At 40.5% G+C, this 20,219-nt stretch overlaps 1 protein-coding gene across 2 annotated transcripts in view; it reads left to right on the top strand.

Moving 5' to 3' along the window:
* Window positions 1–20,219, top strand: part of NPY1R (neuropeptide Y receptor Y1) — an 84,042-nt gene that overhangs the window by 21,350 nt on the left and 42,473 nt on the right. Inside the window, exon 1 of one of the 2 annotated variants that reach the window (XM_088450280.1) lies at window positions 1,044–1,080. The exons of the other annotated variant lie outside the window; for it this stretch is intronic. The gene's annotated coding sequence lies outside the window, so the exon portion shown is untranslated. Of the gene's footprint in view, window positions 1–1,043; window positions 1,081–20,219 lie in introns of those variants that run through there. 2 annotated transcript variants of the gene reach the window in all.

A 20,219-nucleotide genomic window follows, 5' to 3' on the forward strand; every position in this document is an offset into this window, starting at 1 on the left:
GTAATTATCAGAGGATTTATATTAATTATACCTGCATAGAGCATCAGAAATCCTACAGATGTTGGTAAGTGTAATGGTGATTGCTGGGCTTAATGTTACGGCAATGCTAGGTATAAAGGCATTAGAACTTCTAGCTGTAATTGATGGCCAAAACTGTGTGTGTTGAGCTTAACATTAACATGATGACACTGCTGGATAAAACATGATAGTGGTGCTTATGAGAATGTGCTGGTCAATGCTTATGGCATCGGTCATTGGGGCTGTAAGATATACTGTACATAATCAGCTGTGACATTTACACTTTTTGATGATGCTCAATACATGGACATCTAGTATAAATGTCCAATCTGTCTGTCTCTAATTTAGGAGTAAGAACTCAGCAAAATAAAATAATTTCTTGACACCACAGTCAAGAACTTTCAGTAAAATAGAGAATAAGCCTATTCACAGTGCAGTTAGAAAAATAAGTGGGAATTTAACCACTGATCAAAATAATATGTGCTTATATTAAAATGGAAAATGAAAATGTCACTGCTCAATTTCCCAAATGCTTTAACTATCTCTGTTTTGTGCTGTTTTATAACCATGGTAAAAATGGATTTGCTGTATACTGACAGAAAGCAGTACGTGATGAAATGTGTGTGCAGCTGAGCCCGCTAAGTGTTTTTAAGCAAGGTGAATAGTTCCCTGTGTTGCACATAATTTAACAACCTTGACATAAGTGTAGAATGCTGAGTCTGATTTTTGTATGTAGAAGATTTCATCATTCCTTTAATTGCCAAATTTTATTTTCATTAATAGCGACATCTCTACCCCAGCAGAACCCTACATGCAACAGTTGCAAAAGAGGCTGTCTATGTAAGTGATCAGTGGGCAGATCATTTCTTCCTTGTTACAAATCCCAAAGACTACTCTGAGTAAGCCCCCTAGAACCCGGCCTAGAAAGGTCTTCTGCCCCAGGTGCAAAGGATGCAGGTGGATCACCTGATAAGGAGAGGTTATCACCCGGCTGGGAATGGACTCGTGGAAAGATTTAACAACATCCTGAAGCAAATGCTCCGTACATTTGTAGAGTCCCAGGTAAGAGACTGGTAGCGATTCCTGCCGCACCTCCTCTTTGCAACTCTTGTATGAACGCAATGTGCGCGGTCCCTTGGATTTGATCCGAGAGGACTTGGAAGAGAAACTAGCCACCCCCGAAACATCTGTCATGCAGTTTAGGGAAAAGATGCAGACCTTGATGGGGTTGGCCCAGATCAACCTTAAGGCTGCACAAACCAGACAGAAGCTCTGGTATGACCGTAATGCCATGGAGTGCATATTTGATGTAGGGCAAAAGGTCCTGGTACTGATTCCAATAAGGCAGGAAGGCTAGGGAGAATGCACCTAGTCACACATCACATAGACACAGGGAACCAAACCCCCCCTTAGAAAGCCAGCAAACAGAAGAACCTTGGAAGTGTTACAGGCAATGAGGTGGGAGGTGAATGAGATGCTGAGCTTAGGGGTAACAAAGAAGTCCTGTAGTTCATGGGCTGCGCCCATAGTGCTGGTCCCAAAGAAGTTTGGGGGCACTCGGTTCTGCGTGGACTACTGGAGGTTAAATGAGGCCATGGTATTTGATGCATATCCCATGCCAGGATGGATGACCTGTTAAGTTAGCTGGCCTAAGCATGATATGTCAACATCATGGATCTAAGCCAAGGGTACTGGCAGACTCCTTTGTCACCCGAGGCCCGTGAGTGGTCTGCCTCTATAACCCCATTTGGGCTGTATGAATTCTTAGTCATGACCTTTGGGTTAAAAAATGCCCCAGCCTCATTCCAGAACTGGGTTAATGACCTACTGGAGGGCTGGGAGGGGCACATGGTTGCATACCTGGATGACATTGCGGTATTCTGTCAAACCTGGGAGGAACATTTGATCCATTTGGATGATGTATTAAAATAGATCACTAGGGCTGCCTTGACCATCAATCCAGAGAAGTGCCAGCTGTTCATGTGAGTGGTACAGTACCTGGGGCAGGGGGCAGTAACCACCTCCAGAGCCAGGGAAGGTAGAAGCTATTGCTACATGGCCTACCCATAAAACCAAGAAACAGGTCATGTCTTTTTGGTGACTGCAGGGTACTATCACAAGTTTGTACCCCAGTACAGCATAATTGCGAGGCATCTGACAGATCTCACAAAAAAGAAGCTTCCCCAATTGATACACTGGACTGAGGCTTGTGAACAGGTTTTCTGTTGTTAATAACAGCACTGTCTGATGCACCGGTGCTGCAGGCACCTGACTTCTGATGCAGGTTCATAGTGCAAACAGATGCATCTAACTTTGGGCTGGGGGCCGTGCTTAGTCAGGTTGATGACCAAGGTGGGGAACACCCCATTATGTTTTTAAGCTGGAAGCTGCTTTCTCATGAGGTAACATATGCAACCATTGAAAAGGAGTGTCGAAAAATAGTCTGGACCCTCCAGAAACTGCAGTCCTATCTGTACGGACGCAATTTCACTGTAACATCAGACCATAATCCATTAAGATGGTTACACTACATCTCTGGTGACAATGGAAAGTTGCTCAGGTGGACTTTGTTATTGCAGCAGTACAACTTCACCATCCAGCACCAAAGGGGGTCCCAACATGACAACTGCGATGGGCTGCCTTGACAGTCAGACGACAGCAGCCCATCCAGACAGGGTAATGACAGCTGTCAGAATACAGTTTGGGAGACCGCAGCTAGAAGTGTCACTGCTCCCATGCTGATCTTAAATGGGAAGGTGTAGCAGAATAGCTAATTTCACATCAGAATGGGCATAATACAAAATATATTGTATTGGTAATAACATGTATTTTTCCCTCTTGTACAGTTGTATGCAAAATTCCTTTGTAAAGAATTATTCTAGGGTCTGTGTACTCATGAGGTCTGGTGTGTGGAAAGGTGACAAAACCCCTCTTGACTAGTCCCCATTGAAGCTAGGCAAGAAAGGTTGTAAGAAGGTCTGTCTTCCTGAATCAGCCATAAACATGTCCCACTGTATATGACATAGAAGAAATATGTCTGTGAAATTATGACAGCTGGCCCCGCCCTTTCTAAAACAGTCATTAAGAGCCATGTGTTCTGTTTGGGGACAGTGATCAAAAGAATGGATGGACCAGGGAGACACTCGGTCTCCGGAGGTGTGAATCTCACCTAGTCACTGGGCACGTTTATTGTCCCAGCCTGTTTCCCAAACTTCAAATAGAGCTGAGTGTTTAATTAAAGAACCCCTGCTCATGTGGCCATGAAACCCAGAGCTTCAGCCAGCTAAACAATCCACTCTGAGCTGAAAAGGGTTAAAATCATGCCCAGGGAGGGGGGTGCCTGGAAAAAGCAGGCATAAATATGTGAGTCAACCCTGACCCATTGTTTATCTTGCATGACTCTATCGAAGGATACAGATGATCCTGAGTTCATCTCTGGGGAAAGCCTCATCCCAGAACCATTTAAGCCGCCTTGACCCGAATGGTTTGTTTCCTCCTTTTATTATTTTATTTTATTTTCTGGAAAGTGTGAGTAACTGTGTGAACATTATTATAAGCCTTGTAACCTTTTGTACATAAGCTTTGAAGACATTCTTGAATTAAATATTAATTCTAGTTCTGGATCTGTGTTTTTATGACCCAAGGCCTCATATGGCTCATGTTACCTATTTTTCTATTGATAATTGTGTGTTCAGGCAAGAGCAGAAGCTTACCTTATGCTTTAGCATTATATTCTTGTTCTGCTGGTGGCAGTAACCGGGTTTAGTTAACCACACGTGCTGATGTAACCTGTAAGAGTCACGGGTGGCGATTCTCAGATTGGCGTATCTGGATGCTGCTCACAGGACCATGACAATGTGTTCTAGAAAGTCTTTAACCACTGATAAGAAGCAGCACACTCCACAATCTAGACATACCAAGTGCAGACATTCTTCATACCTATCAACAAACAATGGGCCTGATTCAGCAAGGATCATAATTGCAAAGCTGCACGCTGGCAACCCCTGCTACTTTTGCTATCCCAGAACTGTGGCAGAGTTTGCAGGCTAGGGTCACCATCGCGACCATCGTGACCACCGGTCGCGATGGTCAATGGCATCGGGCGGCTGGACAGCTGAGTAAGCCTCAGATTACTCAGGCTGGCTGGCTTGCAAGCCCAGAAGACTGAGTACATCCACGCAGTCTCTGGGCTGGCCACTCCCAGAAAACAGGGAGGTCAGTGCTTGTGCAAGTGTGCATATGGGTCCAATGTTACTCGATGTTGCCGATTGTTTTGCTATGTTGCCCCAGTATACAGATGTGAGTAAGGGGAAATGGGTGTCCTTATATGAGGCTACGATCGCAATGTGAATGCAAACATATAAATAGCACCGCTGATATGAGCAACTGCATTGCATGCATATTAGCAGAATAGCGATCCTTGCTAAAACAGGCTCTAAGTCATGTACTAGCTTTGGCAAGGTATAGCTGGCAACTTTCAACCAAGGAGGCAAACACAAGCAAATCGCTCCTGCCTCAAGCTGTGATGGAAAAATGGAAGTAAGATAAACCCTGCGTTTGGTTTGTCTTACTGTATGTGGGTGCATTACAAGATGCCTGGAGTCAGGGCCTGCTCCAGAAGGAGCCGCGCCCTGTGCAGAACGAGACTATGGCACCCGTTAACTGTGCATGGTAAAGCCACGCATGATCAAAAATGGGTGTGGCCTAATTATCATAGACCACACTTCCTAAATTAAAATTTTTTTGGGGGACGTGCCCGTATGGCACGACACATTTAACTTCAGGCTGGAGGTGAGCCTAGGACTCTGTCTGTAGCTGGGCATCCCCCAGCCATCTTCCTGTACTGGATGGATGCCACATCCATTCTTTTCCCAGAGGTCTGGCACTGCCACACTGCTATGGTGGTGGAGGTGCCCAACCTCCTGACCGCCTGTAGGACACTTAGGCCCGCAGGTGGAACAGTGCCCAAAAAATTAGACTGTCCCGCTGAAATCGGGAATGGTTGGGAGGGGTTCGCCCTCTATGGGGTGGCGCCCATTGCACTGATTATTTAATTATGCAAACTTGTATATGTTTATTGGACTCAGGGCCTGATTGAGCAAGGGATGCAGTTGCTATTATGCATGCAATCAGACGATTGTTGCATACTGTGCATGCATATGCATTGCAGTGCATGAACTAGCCATTGCGATCGAGACTGCGATCGCATTTACTATGCAGACCCATCGCAGAGTGATTGACAGGAAGTGCCAATTGAGGGTGGCAATGGGGGGTTGTCGGCCGAACGCAGGTGTGCCAGTGCATTTCAATGATGTTGCATGGGCATGCATAAATTAGCCACTGCGATGCCCTACGCAGCCTGAGGCCTGATAGGATACGTGGATGTTAGCAATTTCTGATTAAGATCAGGGCTTGTTCAAGTGTGCATGAGGCTGTGATTATCCTCGATTCTACTGATGGTTTTGCAGTCTTGCTAAATATTATTATGTATGTGTGTAGGGCAAAGTGGGCTTCCTTGTGTAGTGCAGCGGCGGCATTGCGATCGCAATGGATTAGCACACTATCACAGTTGAACTGTGAGCGTAATCACACTTTCATTTGCAGTTGTTTTCCCTAGTGAATCAGGCCCTGAGTCTGTATACAAAGCATAACAGCATGGTGAAAACTTTTTCCACGTACACACTGGAGAGTGGGCAGCTTAAGTAAAGCAAAGCCAGTTTGTGCAAGGGCCTCCAAATTGCCTTTATTCCTCCCATTAGTCAAAGGGACTGTCTGACATGCCTATTTGTTCACTGTCATTAAAATAAGTCTCCAACATTCTATGGATGGTGACCATATTAGATTGAGTTACGGTAGAGTTACTAATTTTGGGCAATACTTTTAGATCTGACCAGATGTCAAAATGTTGTGTTGACTCATCAGCATCATCAGTGGGTCAGCTCAGTTTTTTCATGGTAGCAGCAGTTGCCAGGGAAACTGAGGTAGGAGATGTCATCATGCCACCTGAGCTGACGACTTGCTTGCCAGGAATTCTTTGCATCTCTTAAGATCTGTGTCAGTTGGAAAGAAAAATATGACTTACACTTAGGATTAAGCACGGTTGCCAAAATGTAGTGATTGTTGAATTTGTTAATAAACCTTTTAATACATTCCTGCCTATAAACCTCTAAGATTCACCTGCCTAGAACCTCTAAGACAAAACCTGCCTATACCTTCTGAAACCACAAGATGTCGCTAATTAGCGCTGTGTTTGATTATACCATTAATGGAATACTGAGACAGTTGAATAGCGGTCCAAAGCGCTAAAGATTATTATTCAGGTAAAAGTACAGATGTTACAATGCTATGATCTAATAATGAGCGCAAATAAATTGTACAAACATTAGGTCATAAGGTACAGTTAAAATACATGAAACGGTTATTAAAGATCAAAATACAATGAGACAGAGAGAGAGAGAGAGAAAGAGAGAGAAAAAGAGACACATCAAAATACAATGAGAGAGATATCAATGTCTGCTGGGAGCACATGTTCAAGATGGCTGGTGATGGTGTGTGTGTGTGTGTGTTTGTGTGTGAGGGGGGGGTTTAGGAATGCTTCCTGCCCTATTGTCCAAACCGCATGGTCTACAAACAAACTCCATTATGAAGCTACCTCATTGAAATCTCCCATAATGCCATAGTTAATTAAATATGCAAGCTGGATATCATATGCCAACACATCAGGCAAACACTGCACCATTTAATATTCCAACATGTACAACACAAGCTGATTCCAATATACAACAATACCATCCTACAACAGACCTCATCCAGTACCCACTAGACCATGGGGAGGGGGAAGGGCTGAAACACATACTCTTCCTTTGTTTGCAAGCCTCATGAGCCCTAGGCAAACTCCAATTTGAAAACTCACATTAAGTTGTAACTCTGTAAATCATCCATCCATCAATGATCACAATTATAATAAAGACAATATACCTATCTGACCCATACAACACCATAACTGCGTAGAATTATAATTTCCTTTGTTCACCCCACATGGAAGTAGCCATCTCTAATAAACTGCAGACAATATACCTAGCTGACCCACACGGCAATTACTTATGACCATTCAAAGCTGTTATTAATTCAACTTCCATAATATATAACTGATACCACCCTATGATTACATTCATGAGTATACAACACATACCAAGCCTATCTCTCCCAAGCAGAGATATTGTTCAAGCACATGGGAAGGCCCTAACTCAGAACACATGGGAAGGCCCTAACTCAGAACACATGGGAAGGCCCTAACACAGAACACATGGGAAGGCCCTAACACAGAACACATGGGATCTCAATCAACCAGCATCAATCATTTACAAATATTATAAAAACTCCATAATCAATCCCTTTCCTGCATGCTGATAACAGACTATTGTACCCTACAGTGTAGATGAAGAGTACAGATTAGATAACATATCATCCACTGTATGCTAACACAGACTCATGAATATCCTTAGAAAACTACAAACCACACACCATGCTAAGCTAATAACAGATTAACACCAAACATAGCTACAGACACCCAAATAGGCTAAATATTGCACAATTTATACTTAGCTATAACCCAGAGGAACTGAGACCCATTTTTCGTTGTCTTGTGAGAGAGTGAACCTCTCTCTTCCTTCCTGCAAGTGTGTCTGCTGGCTGTGTGTTCTCAGGATGTGCATGCTATGTTCCCGCCCCCTTTTACCTGTGAGGTCATCAGAAAGGGAGTATCCTTTTGGTTACCTGAACTACTGTTCCCAGTTAGCTAGCTCTATTGATTAGACTGGAATAACCAGTCCTTTGGACAAAAATGTAAACAAGCCTACACCATGTTATTGCCTTTTGGTAAAGGTTAGAAATCTGTTACAGGGCATTTATTGGACAATTCCAAATGGATACAAAAGGTCTCAAACCTCCTTTTGTATCCCCCACATGCAAATCTAAGCTGCTATGGCAAACAACATTTCAAATAGTTATTCTCTCTAACATTCATATTTCATAGACGCATGTTCTGATCTTCATATTGATGTCACCGGAACGCTGTGGAAACAGAGTAGATCAGTACGGCTCCACACACAGTCCAATTGTCATTTACTAAGCCATAGTTACAGAAAACATTCATTTCTTTATATACTGACATTGCGTTTAAACCAAGTAATAATTATCCTTTTTGCATTACGGGACCATTGCTTTTAAATGTATGTATGCGGGGAAAACAGCACTGAATTGCGTTGTGCGTCTGAGGGTCGGTGGGGCACTCAGCGAGCAGCACTAAGCTCGAAGGGCATCTATGTGTGTGTGTGGCCATGCCAGTATGATTTTGGGAAGGATCACTAAAAAACTGACTGTGTTCTGTTTAACATTGTGTGTATGAGTTGCAGGGAATTTTGCTACTTTTCAAATATAAGTCTGTGTGTGATATTATACACATAAGTCCATGCATGATGGGCCACATGTATGCACACACATATATATATATATATATATATACACACACATAAGCACACATGTATTTTTCTGATGTTTTTAAACTGCAATTGTAAAATGTGTTTATACAGTGAATTTAATCCTCATACAGGAAGGAGGCTTCCAGCTGTGCTGTTGGAGCCTCCCTGTTTATTCTGCCTGTTTTGGGTTGAAGATGGGCTTTGTATAGGGTTCCAAATGCTAATAAGTTAGTGTTTGTGTTAAACACTGTCTGCCTGTGTTTGAGGAAGGCTGACTATGTACCTTTTTTTTACAAAATAGTGCTGTGAGATTTTACTTCTAAGATGGAGTCTTGACACCCTTTACAAGATAGCATTGCGCAGATTCCAATTGCAAACAGATTCTGTCTTCGCCAATTATCCGGTTTTGACAGTATCCAGCTTCAAAATGTTGACAACCCTTGGAATCTGGCAAAGCGAGTAAAGGATTTGATTTACAAGTCCAACATACTCAGCGGAATCACTGGCAGTGCCCGAACTCACTTCGTAGGTGACTACTTTGCATGGTTTCAGCACCTTGCACAACACAGAAAGTATTCTCCATTGTGCTGGACTAATGTACATTCCCCTTCTGCCTATGTCATGGCTTGTTGTGTAGGGTTGGATGGCATGTTGCTCTTCCTCCATTCGCTGAAGCATATAAAGGGTGGAATTCTCCCTTGTTACTACCTCTTGCTTTAGTTGGTGGCATGGCAGATTGAACTGTTCTTGCAGGTGCTACAATCTCTACATGCAGTTGCTAAATGGAATAAATGTCCCAAAACTTTTTGAGAACAGACAGCATCTCCTGCATGCCCCTGTCATTTAAAAAAAAAAAAATCAGCACCACCAAGTTGACGTGTTGGAAATCACCCAGCTTTAATGCTCTCACAATATTTGTAGTGTTATCAGAAATGACAAATTCTGAGGAGAGTCCAAGTGGGGTAAGCCATTTTGCCATGACATCCCTTAATTTTTCTAACAGGTTGCCACTGGTATGTCTTAGTGAAGCCAGTGATACAGATAGTAGCCTGTGTGGGAATAAGATTGTGTTTTGTGTTACCTACTTTTGCAGTTCTAGAAGGCGAAACACCCACCCAGTGGGCTGCCACAGTCATGTAATCTTTCATTTGTGCAGTACTTCGTTATGCACATATTTTAGCTATAATGTATAAGTTAATACTGTGCACATTGTTATACTTATAGAAATAATACTTCAGGAGGGTATATTATACACTGTACTTTATAGCTATGCACATAATTGTATGACGATATACTGTTATTATGTTTGAGGTAAGCCGTTGTGAGTAATTGCAGGTTTTTCTTCATTGTAATTTGCACGTTGTAATGTATTGTTGTGATGTTACTATGGTAACATTTGGCAGCATGATGCAACTTCCGGCGCGACTGCTTAGTTGCAGCGTGCACGTGGAGTAGCGGATGTCACACTAGAGGGGTGAAGTATTTAAGTTGGGTAAGTGTACATTTGTATTTATATGTGGCTTGATAAAAGCGCTGTTAAATGCGCTGAAACGTTGCTGACAAGCGTGTGAGTTTGGAGTGAAGTTTTTTCTTACGGAGTGCCGCCATTGGATATCATGTTTGTCAGTGCTGTTGCAGTTGTAACTTACACTGTGGAAGGCACCCGGACCAGTAAACATTTTCCTCATGAGTGCCGGAACTTGGTTTGATATGTCTGACTAAGGGTGAGATACTGGAGTATTGATTGCTGTTGTGCAAGCCCTCAGTTATATTTCATGGCACCGGAGTATATTTATTTTCACAAGCCTCTTTGTTGTGACCTAACCTATCATGCTACAGTGACTCAATAATTGCCATATGCTGTTTATCTGTGAAGGATAAGAACCATCATATACAATATTTTTTGACTGTGTTCTCCTTGCTGTCCGTTTATAGACTTTAATAATATATGCTTCTGCTTATGAGATAATGGCAGCTGAAAATATGGAAGGTTTACACCATCTTATTACCCTTGAACAAGGAGCTGTATTAAGTTTTTCGGAATCTGAAGCTGAAGCTATCCTCTTTACAGAGGATATTGCTGATCATGGAACCATATTAGCCCCAGCCGATGTGTACAATGATCTGTTACGACTTAGAAAAAGGGAAACAGACTTTTTTTATCATGGGCTCACATTGTCTAAGTACTATAAAGATAAAAAAATTTCCGAGGGGCTTTCGAGTTAAAAATGTGCCCACAATTGGCCGCTACAATGTGGAGTTTTGTAAAAAATGGACATCAGTCCTAAACAAGTGCTCGTTTGACCTCTTGTTATTAGTCATAGAGGAATCGAAAAGAGAGATGATGTCAGCAAAAGATAAAATAAGGGAATTTGAGAATACGCATGCTGCTATTTTGAGAGCGGACAAACAATCGGATTGGGAGGTTAAATTGAATACACAAATTGACTTATATAAAAATGAGTTAATTAAATTTAAAGCTGAAAAAAGAAAGAAGGTAGACATGGACTATGAACAACACAGGGTTTATCATTGGCTTACAGGTGCTTATCCCAAATCTGATAGAAGACCTTTATTTAGGAGAACCACCTTTAAATCTCGGGGTGATACCTCCGATGATACAGTAACTACGAAGAGTGAAACTGATTCCACAGTGAGGCCTAAACAAAAAGGACGGGTTCTTTCTCCAGTTGGCAATCGTACTCTGGCACGTTTTTTAGAATCTGGCCTAAACACACCCGGAGAGGCCAGCAGAATAAAAGGCAGAGGAAGGCCACCCAAAGGTCGCAGGACTTAGTCTTCAATCTATCAAATAGGTCGTTATCTGATGCTGAAATAGCTGTATTAAGTAAGGGGTTATCTTTTGTGCCTACAGTACCTTTTGATCGTACACAATGGAAGATCGAGTCCTTCATGTTAAATAAAAGTTTAAAGATCAAGGAATATTTTGCCGACAAGGTGTCTGTTCCGAATTTAATACCCCCACAGTTGTTGAAACTACAAGCTAAATCAGCGTTTGATCCATTGAGCAATAATGCCTCTATTAGAACTTTTTCTCGAATTTTGGACAAAGCAGTCAGTGAGAATGTGGACTGTAAAAAAACGAAATTTTGGAATTTGAACAAGCAAGAACGCTTAGCACTTAAAAATTTATCAGCGTATGATGATATTGTGATCCGCCAGGTGGATAAGGGGGGTGGGATTGCTGTGTTGATCCTACAAGATTATAGGGATGAAGCATATAGGCAATTGGGAGATGTGACAACATATTTGAAGTTGACAGGTGATCCTACCTCTGTATACAAGAGGGAATTAGATCTAATATTAGAAGAAGCGTGTAATCAGGGAATTATCTCGGGTGAAATTAAAAAAGCCCTTGAGGTTAAATTCCCTATTACACCCTTGTTGTACCTTATCCCTAAATTGCATAAAGATCTTGTGAAACCACCTGGGCGACCGATTATAGCGGCCCGTGGCTCATTGTACCAACCTATATCCACATATTTGGATTCCCTATTACAACCTTGTGTTCAAACTAGACCTACTCTCCTTAAAGATACCAATACCTTGTTACATTCATTGGCTAACTTGCAGGATTTGCCACCTGATTGTTGGTTATGCTCTGTTGATGTCTGCAGTTTGTATACCTGTATCCCCCATGGTGAAGGTCTGTTAGCAACCAGTAATTTGATTACGGGTAACCCTTTGTATGCAGGGCCTGATGTACAATTATTTATGAAGTTATTGGAACTAACTTTGACTCGTAATTACTTTCTGTTCGATGGTTCTCATTTTGTACAACAGTCTGTCTGTGCGATGGGGTCCAATGTGGCCCCATCCTACGCGAATGCATTTATGTTTACCATTGAACAGGAAGTATTTTTTGCTGACCCAGAAGTGGCTAGTAATGTACTAGCATACTACCGATTTATCGATGATCTTTTCATAGTGTGGGGAGCCAGTGCGCGAGCCTTTACAGATTTGATTGACAATTATAATCGATTGGATAAACCGGTTAAATTTACCTGTACCATCGATTTTAATCAAGTCAATTTTCTGGATGTAACCATCAGGAAGGTAGATGGTAATTTGGTTCCGTCTTTATATACTAAAGCTACGGATAGGAATAACATTCTGTTGGCTAGTAGTGCACACCCGGCACCCCTTAAAGATGCACTTCCCTTCTCCCAGTTTCTGAGGGCTCTCAGAATTGCTAAAGATCGTCAGGAGGGGGTTAAACAACTTGAAGCTATGTGTGTCAAATTTAGTGACAGAGGATACAGCCCTGCTGTTATACAACGTGCTAAAAATAGGGCTTTGTCTATTCCTGTAGATAAATTATTACCTGCCCCATCTAGCAAGTCTAAAGAAATTGATAATAAAAAACACATCTGGGTTAATAAATTCAACCATATGAGTTCCCAAATTAATCGTGAAGCCAAGGTCCTTTGGCCTATTATTACATCTGATAAGGATCTGGGGCCTTTGCATAATACCACTCTTATGTCATGTTATCGAAGGGGTAAGAATCTTAAGGACTATTTGGTCCGTAATGATATCTACTTGTTAGGCCAAGCTAAGAAGACGTCAATGTTGGGTAAATCCAAAAAGGGTTGTTTTCGATGTCCCAATTGTATCACTTGCAGGTCTTTACTAGTAGGTGACATATTTTTTCATCTATTTATGGGGGTCAAATTTAGTATTCGACATCGTCTTACATGCACATCGAGTTTTATTGTGTATGCTATCACCTGCCCTTGCTCAAAGATGTACATCGGTAAAACTGAATGTACACTGAGAGTCCGTATGGCTAACCATCGTTCAGCCATTAGGGCAGCACTAGTTACGGGTACTAGTGAACAGCCCGTTGCGAGGCATTTTGCTGCAGCTAAGCATAACATTGCCTCTTTGAGGTATAGGATTATCGATCACATACCCCCACTTCGAAGGGGTGGTGATCGATCCAAATTGCTTCTCCAATGTGAAACCAAATGGATTATTCGATTAGACACTTTAGCACCTAAAGGTTTAAATGAGGTATTAGGGCTGCAGTGTTTTATTTGAGTAAGGATTTGTGATTCCATGTACTATTTTTGAAAGATATTAGAACATTAGCTAGCTTCTGGTTTCAATTTATGATTCCCTATAAGCATCTGGATGTTTTTGAGGTATCCGCTAGTGGGAGTTGTCACATTAGTATAAGTATTTAGGTAATGGCAATATGTAGCTATAAAGAATATTGTGAAATCTATTGATATTAAAAACTGTAGAGAGATAATGCTGTAGCAATGGTATTTAAACATACAATCACATACATAAAACAATACATTTTAATGTGGTGTTTTTAACGTTATGCACATATTTTAGCTATAATGTATAAGTTAATACTGTGCACATTGTTATACTTATAGAAATAATACTTCAGGAGGGTATATTATACACTGTACTTTATAGCTATGCACATAATTGTATGACGATATACTGTTATTATGTTTGAGGTAAGCCGTTGTGAGTAATTGCAGGTTTTTCTTCATTGTAATTTGCACGTTGTAATGTATTGTTGTGATGTTAGTATGGTAACATTTGGCAGCATGATGCAACTTCCGGCGCGACTGCTTAGTTGCAGCGTGCACGTGGAGTAGCGGATGTCACACTAGAGGGGTGAAGTATTTAAGTTGGGTAAGTGTACATTTGTATTTATATGTGGCTTGATAAAAGCACTATTAAACGCTCTGAAACGTTGCTGACAAGCGTGTGAGTTTGGAGTGAAGTTTTTTCTTACGGAGTGCCGCCATTGGATATCATGTTTGTCAGTGCTGTTGCAGTTGTAACTTACACTGTGGAAGGCACCCGGACCAGTAGACATTTTCCTCATGAGTGCCGGAACTTGATTTGATATATATACACACACATAAGCACACATGTATTTTTCTGATGTTTTTAAACTGCAATTGCAAAATGTGTTTATACAGTGAATTTAATCCTCATACAGGAAGGAGGCTTCCAGCTGTGCTGTCGGAGCCTCCCTGTTTATTCTGCCTGTTTTGGGTTGAAGATGGGCTTTGTATAGGGTTCCAAATGCTAATAAGTTAGTGTTTGTGTTAAACACTGTCTGCCTGTGTTTGAGGAAGGCTGACTATGTACCTTTTTTTTACAAAATAGTGCTGTGAGATTTTATTTCTAAGATGGAGTCTTGATGCCCTTTACAAGATAGCATTGCGCAGATTCCAATTGTTTCTAACAGGTTGCCACTGGTATGTCTTAGTGAAGCCGGTGATACAGATAGTAGCCTGTGTGGGAATAAGATTGTGTTTTGTGTTACCTTCTTTTCCTGTTCTAGAAGGCGAAACACCCACCCAGTGGGCTGCCACAGTCATGTAATCTTTCATTTGTGCAGTACTTCTGGCCACATATCTGTGATTAAGTGGACAGTGGGTACAATTATATTTTCTAGGACAAGAACGAGTTTTTTAACATCCTGGTAAAAGCAAGAAATTGCTTTTCTGGTAAAATTTGGTAGTGGGGACACATGATCTCAATTAACTGTCTAAAACCAGATGAATTAATGGCAGATATTGGATGCAGACCTAATATTAGCATAGCCATCATGGTTTCAGTGGTCTGCTGCGCAACTGCGTGACAGCTGTCATATTTGCTTCCTCTTGCAAAGGATCTTCTGGGATGAAGATCCACCCCCAGCAGCAGTAGTAGCAGGCTAAGTGCTCAAGTATTCTTCTGAGGAATCCTGTATAGGGGGGGATATGTTATCCTTAGCATGACAATGGTCTTCTTATACAGGCAAGAACTGCTTCCCCTTGTGCCTGACTTACACAAATAACATCCTCATCATTAACATCTTCATTAACAATGTCATCTACACAAATACCCCCCTCATCCTGTTGCACTTCCTCAGTAGCATTCTCAATTTCTATGTCAGCATCTATATTTGTGCTGATTATCCACACATTTGCAAAGGGTGCAGCTGGAGGCTTCTCTACAAGTACAGTGTCAAAGGTCAGGTTCACACATAGCACTCATGAACACCCTTATGTTCTCCTCGGGGATTTGTGACATTTCTGAACATACAGTTTGTCATTCTGCGTCAGTGCTTTTTTTTCCGCACCGATTTTCCTCTTTTAATTTTTTGACACCTCTTCTAGACTCTGAGTGGTCTTGCATCATGTGAGGCAGAAGAAGACTGACTAACAATAGTTACAGAACCACCTCTAACAAATAAAGAAATAAAGACCAAAGCCTGAGCCTTTCCGTTCCTTGCATGTAGTGTATGGCATGTTGACAATTTTATATTTTTTTGTAGTAAACTTTCCCTTTATTAGAGGTGGTGTTTTTTTCTTTAGCAATGTAAAATATTGGTTTGATTTCTGATGCCCTGACCTAAACCATCTATGGTCTTTAGTAGATATTGAAGGACTAGTATCATCATAACTGGTGGCAGCATCTGCAGCGCTACTACTTGGTTGCTTCTCCTGCTGTTCTAGCAATTGATCTTCATGATCCACATTGACTCACAGCACTGATATTATTAACACAGTGGCCTTGGACTTACTGACCATTAGTGTTAAGAACTGTTTCACTTCCTGCCTGAAGTTTGCTAAACAAACACAAACTGCACACAAACTATGACTCACTGTGCAGATATTAAGGTAGTGGCCCTTGACCTTCTGACCATTGGTGTTGTTAAACACTATAGTGGCCTGCCTGGCCTCTCTGAAGTTATTTGAACACACAAAAAAGAGTGTTTATTTTTTAAAACAACTTCCCACCAACTGTGATTCACTGCACAGATATTAAGGCAGTGACTCTGGACCTACTGACCATTGGTGTTATTAAACACAGTATCCTGGCCTGACTGAAGTTATTTGAACACACACAAGTTTATATATTTTTTTTTTACAGGTGACCACAAACTTTGACTCACTGTGCAAATATTACACTGGGAGGCCTTGGACCTACTGACTGTTACTGTTGTTAAACACCGTCTCATGGCCTGCATGAAATTATATGAAACTCTGAACACACATACAAAAAATTGTTTTGTTTCTTTAAAACAAATGACCAATATCTGCAACTCACTGAAAGTTTAACAAGTGGCCACAACTTTTAAATAATTGTTTTTTTAAATAAAGAGTACACAGAAACTACACAATTTTTGTACAGACAGTCAGACACAGACAAAGTGCCCACTGCCTTGCTTGAAGTTGAACACACAATGCTCCCTTCCTTAGTCCACTCCAGACAGACACAGTGCCCATGCCTTGGCTTCTAACTAATTTGCTAGTTGCTAAACTTACCACTTTCACTAGTAAGAGCCCTGTCTGCCTACACTACCTTCCCATCAGATCTCCAGCATGAAATGGTGCCCAAATCACAGCTGAAGAAACTTGTATAGAATCCAAAACATGTGAAATCCAAATCCAAGAAGATGATGTTTTGCCTCGTTCTGGGATCAGAGTCTGACGGAGATAACCGAGTCGGGACTCGGATCCCATCAGATAACTGAAATTTTGTCTGAAGATCTGAATTCCCCCAATATTTGTAGATCTTCACCAAATATGTTAAAATGCAATTATTAAATTATTAAATTCAAACCACATTCCCCCATATTTGAGCTCACCTGTCCCAGTAAAACTAATTAAAGTAAATATTCTACTATACAGTAAAATAAAAACCCCAATGTCTTTTCAAATATAGAATTTTATTATTGTGCACAAAGTTAATCAGACCTCATATCTCTGGGGGCAAGCCAATTACATAACTCAACCTTGCCGTGTTGCCTCACCATCTCCAGCCTACTGCTCTTCAGCTTATTGCACTCTGATCAGTGGATAGCACCAACCATCCACCGGTCAGTGTGTGCAGCCCTCCCATCAATGTGGTTGGTGAATGGATAGCGCCATTCACCAAATAGCATACTAGAAGACAGTCAACCTAGTAGTGCAGCCACTCGCTCCATGCATGGATGGTGTAAATGAGAAGTGACTGGGAGGCAGAAAGAGGATGCAGCTTGGCCATTCTGATTATGTTATAATCACAATCAGTGTAGCTGAGAGCATACTGTGTCTTCTTTCTGGTCGTCATGCATGCAGCCCCAAAAAGGAAGAGTTTGGCCAGCCAAGGGGGCAGATGCCACGCTGCCGTGGGGCACAGCCTGTCCCTGATCTTTGGCATATTTCACAAAGCATGTTAAGGCATCAGGACTCCACATAACAATTTCGAACTTGTTTACACACATATTTGCAGGGACACTGGGCAAAGCATATAAAAACTAACATGAACTTTAGCAACGTCAGAATGTAATTTTTTATGCATTTTGCTTGCAAGTTACTTGTGTTGTGCTTTTACAAACTGTAATATTGGTAGCATGCTTTAAAGCATGAAAAATCCTCTTGTATTCTGGAAATCTTAAAATGTAGAATTGTGGAATCTAATGCATAAGAAAACATTCACCATTTATCTAATGGAGCTTTCAACATTACTTAACAGAATAGATCTGAATTCCAACCCATACAGGAGGTCATGTGTTTTGTGGAAACAGGTGGGATAATCACTGATACAACAAAATAAATTAAATCACCTACGCATAGGCTTGCCATATCATTTCTTTAATTTGGGACACTTATGAATTACACAGTATCTTTGTCTGGCTGACTTCAAATCTCCATTTCACCTGGTTTTAATCAGCCACAGAATCTGTGTAATTCACATGTGTCCCAAAGTAAAGTGATAAGATGACAAGTCTACCTACTGTATGTATGATTAAAGAAATCCTGAAAATAGGACCTGTTGGGCCATTTGAGGACTAGCAATGAAAACCCAAGACATAGAACCTTAACATGGGAAGTAGATGAATGAGTCCTTAAACATTGCCCCTACTTTAGGCCAAAGCACTGTAAATGAATACAATTTACTCTAGATGATGAAAGTGTTCAGCTGTACCAGCAGAGTGGAAAGGGAATGGGATTGACCTTTGTCAACCTACTGTACTTCCCTGTGCTTTATCTTATCAAATTAGTAAATAGTAAACTCTCCAAGGAAACTGCTTTGTGATTTCCTTTGTACAGCATTAAGTACATTCTAGTAACTTTTAAAAAACAATCATTTATTATGTGTACAATTAATGAATATCCAAGGAAAATCCAGTGGATACTAAAATTATTACATATATACAGTAGGAACAGTTTACAATAATATTGATGCAAGAAAGTGCTTTTCCCCTAATTTCGCCTCTAGCACTTATACATTTTTAATTAACAAATCTTTATGACTGTAGGAAATAGTCTTTATAGTGTGTTTCAGCAAACTGTGAGATATGTAAATTAACTGACAAGTTAAACAAATGTATATTTAAAGAAAATATAAAACATTTTATACAACACACCTATCTTTTGAACTGAATGTCAATCACAGGACGTAATACAGTGCAAATTTTTTTGCAACCTTTAAGTTGCCAAAAATCACATTGTGATTGCAGCAACTTTGACCTGCTAGTGACATGGAACCAGTTATAAAGCCACACATTGCCAGCATTTCCAAGTGTTTTTTGAAAAGTGATAAACAAATAAAAATAAACATGCAGGATCCCCCTCAAAAGTGCAACACACAGTAGAACTTCTTCCTAGGCAAGGATTGGAAAAAAGTTTGGTGAACATAGAGTGTGGGGTCCACCTGAATTTCCCCCCACCAGCACAATGCATTGCTAACCAGGGTTTAGGAATCAATTTCATTTGAAATTCCTTTTTCTGTTCGATTTGACATTCGATTTTGCCCTTTATGAAATCCCTTCATAAAAAATCGAACCAAAGTTGAATGCAAAATCGAACAGAAAACAAAAAATCGAACCATAGTAAATATACCCCCCGGAGGCTATATATTTAAAGACACACACACACACACACACACGCACACACACACACACACACACACACATACACACCATACACACACACACCATACACACACACACTGTAATTTGACATGTTTACAATACTTCAATATATTGTGGCTTATTATAGCAGCAAAGTTATAATTTTCTATACACAATGAAATCATGTTTCCCTTCATGACATTGTGTGTTTACAGTAGGCTTCCACTCGATATTGCACATCAATATCAGCTGATAGGGAAAATAAAGATAGCCAGCAGCTCATTATTGATTCTAGCCTATAAACAATACAAGTGCAATTAGCCTTAATAAAAGGACTGTTTTAAATCTACTCTATTTATTATATTTATTGTAAACACAATTTACTGCTGGGCTCCACTGACAGATAAAGCTGCTTTGGAATATTGGATATTGGAAAACGGAAGCACAGAAGTTATGTGAGTTGTATTGATATATTGTGATGGCAAATTTCTAAATTAATTTGTACAGTAGCTTTAATGTTGGACACCAGCCAGATGATCCTAGAAATAATATTACTGCAATACAAGACAAATATTGACTTTACTAGACTGTATTTCTATATTTTTATAGCTTGAGTTTTGAAAAAATGTTTGCATTAAAGTAGAACACATAACTAAATGTAAGTTTTAACATTGGTTTAACATAATTCTCTAAATAAAATAGTTTTATCAGTGGCAGGTACAGTACATGTATTAAACATGACAGAATCCTATCACATAGTACATATTTCTATCTATATCTATCATGTTATATAATATATATATATATATTTTATATATACAGTAAATACACTACTG

This window comes from Taudactylus pleione, unplaced genomic scaffold (assembly GCF_031769625.1).
Source record: "Taudactylus pleione unplaced genomic scaffold, aTauple2 ptg000513l, whole genome shotgun sequence".
Classification (NCBI taxonomy): Eukaryota; Metazoa; Chordata; class Amphibia; order Anura; family Myobatrachidae; genus Taudactylus; species Taudactylus pleione.